The sequence below is a fragment of the Ostrea edulis genome, chromosome 6 (genome assembly GCF_947568905.1).
Source record: "Ostrea edulis chromosome 6, xbOstEdul1.1, whole genome shotgun sequence".
NCBI classification, from domain to species: domain Eukaryota; kingdom Metazoa; phylum Mollusca; class Bivalvia; order Ostreida; family Ostreidae; genus Ostrea; species Ostrea edulis.
The window spans coordinates 14,144,528-14,147,350 of record NC_079169.1 but is presented as its reverse complement, the minus strand read 5'-3'; the positions used below and the strand labels follow the sequence as shown (position 1 = coordinate 14,147,350).

Below are 2,823 nucleotides of genomic sequence, written 5' to 3'. Positions count from 1 at the left end.
ACAAAATATGCAATGATTTTTTAAGTCAAAAATGCTTTTGGATCGTAGCTCCACTGCATCCATATTGTCTGTCTCATATGTTTGTTTTCTTTTAGCTTGTAAAATTCTTCTTTTATCTGTAAAATTCCTTCTACATTGTTGATGAACTACATCACCAGGTTTGGAATATATTGTTCCTTGACGCTCTTGACTGGCATTATTCAAGCCCAGACTTCCCTTTTCCGTCAAAATTTGTCGTTCTGAACAAGACACAGTTTCACAGCAAATGATGCACAATTCTCCAGTTGATGCCATAGCTGAAAAATATCGTTAGGTATTGATAAAAAAAATTAAAAAAACAACCAAAAAACACATTCCTTTAAAATGCTAACATTTTAACATAAACGGCGTTCCATACTTTGAAAAATTGACCAGAACGGCATGGACATAAATACTGTATTGCTTCATCATTGTTACGTATTTGCATTCATAATGCATAAATAAACGTTTTATTTATTTGTTTATCTTAGATATGAGACAACAAAATACATTACAACGTTCTAAGTTGTATTGTAAATGCATTTGGCCTAATGTAAATACGAGAATAAAATCAGCAATTACATTGAATTTTTGAGTGAATATTTGGTGTAATCAAGGCAATTTGTGAAAATTTGATTGATAGTAAGTTTACTTACCTGTTAGAAATGCAATATATAGAGGAACACTCAAAGGAATCGGCATTTTATCCATTATCTCCGTACATTGTTATCATTTCATGTATTGTTTACGTCATACACTCATGACGTCGCAATGGAAAATCAAGTATGGAATATCACTCAGGACATCGGTTTTGAACAAATATTACGCGAAATAATTATTTTGAATTCTCTGAAACGGCTCGATAGAAATCGGTGGATTTTTGATCAGATATTCCTTTTTACTTATACATCATGTCTGTATTAATAAAAATTCTGTTGCAATTAGGTAAAGTTAAATTTTTAATTTGACTGGACTATAACCTTTTTTCATTGTTCTACTTGATTGATTTTGTACTGTCAGCATTTTGCTATTCATTGAGCGTATTGTTACATTGTATTATATCGGGTACTACTTTATTATTCGCAGTTATTTGTCCATCAGGATATTTAAATTCGTGTTTGAATTTTGAATATCATTCGACAATTTAGCTACGACCAGTAAGCTCTTTCAGATGTCCGATTCCGAAGCAAGCTCTCCACGTGGCAACCCGGGCAGCCCGAGATCAGTTTATTGATACCCATGAATCAAATTTATCCACTCAGCATGTAGGAGTCAGACCCGAACTTAGAAGCCAAATTACTGTTTCAACAGACCTATCCAATGCCGAAGCTTTTCAATTGTTTTAGTTTAAATTGGACGCAGCATTGGCAGAAAATAAGAAGTTACTTTTAAGGGAGTTCGACGGAAGAAACTTGTCTACTCAGACAAGAGAAAACGCCCCGGATTTCAATGTCGACCATCATCGCGAGAGGTACAATTATAAATTTTATCAACCTCTCTGAACTGAGAACTGCTAAAGACACTATAAACAAATTAATAATCAAAATTAAAGAGCAGAAAAAGATTTTAAAGATAGCCGACAAGTATAGTTGGGATGTAGCTCGTGAATATAAAGATGACCCGATCACAGAAAATTCGGAAAAGAGTTCTCGACTTCGCCAAGCTGAGGCTAGGGCTAAAAAGAAAAGAACTGATAAGAACAATAAGTTTCGTGGCTCTAGCAAATTATTTCAGTAACCCAGATATTCTCCCTATGGTCCATACTACCAGCAAGTTGGGGAATTCAACAACGGAACGTTTCAACTAAAGCCTTATAGAACACAGCCAGACCAATGCCTTTACTGTAACGGCTTCGGACACTGGAGTGTCAACTGCCCTCTCAAGAAAAGAAACCAGTCTATGGCAAAACCAACTGCAACGCAAACCAGCCCCTCTACAGAAAATTCCAGATTCTGAATCGGTAATTGATATTTTTTCCAATGATACTCCATTACATCTCGTGAAAGGCAGTTTAGCCAAACACATTTCGTTTTGGGGAAGATAAAAAAGTGCCGATCAATACATAATTGATACCATTCGATATGGTTACAGTATTCCTTTTTATTGTCTTCCAGAACCCGTTTATTTACGTAACAACAAGTCTGCTATGGACAATGCTGAATTTGTAGAAAATGAACTCCAGTCTTTTAGACAAGAAACTTATTATTAAGACGGAATGCATTCCGGCTATAGTTAACCCTCTTACAGTGTCAGTACATTCTCATGGAAATAAACGTCTCATTCTGGATCTCAGACATGTTAACGCATGTTTACACAAAAACAAATTTAAGTTAGAAGGTATTAATAGCGCCGTCCAATATTGTAATATAGGAGATTATAAGTTTAAATTTGATCTAAAAAGCGGTTACCATCATTTGGATATAGATCCTTCGCATCATAAATATTTAAGTTTTTGTTGAAACAATATTTATTATTCATTTACTGTACTTCCGTTTGGTTTGAGTTCTGCACCTTTTGTTTTTACCCAGCTTCTTAAACCTTTGTTGAAATATTGGAGATCTAAAGGTTACGAAATTGTTATATATTTAGATGACGGATTTTGTGTAGCATGCAAGGTGAAGATAACGAACAGTGATCAATCTCATAACTCCTATAAGCAATACAAAATAGACAGTTGGGCAAACACAGACCCCTGGACACACCAGAGGTGGGATCAGGTGCCTAGGAGGAGTAAGCATCCCCTGTTGACCGGTCACACCCGCCGTGAGCCCCATATCCTGATCAGGCAAACGGAGTCATCCGCAG

The 2,823-nt window shown here is 35.7% G+C and overlaps 1 pseudogene; it reads left to right on the top strand.

The window, feature by feature from the left end:
* The first annotated feature begins 789 nt into the window (after positions 1 to 789).
* On the top strand, positions 790 to 1,974 carry LOC125645589 (uncharacterized; annotated as a pseudogene).
* The last annotated feature ends 849 nt before the right edge of the window (positions 1,975 to 2,823 follow it).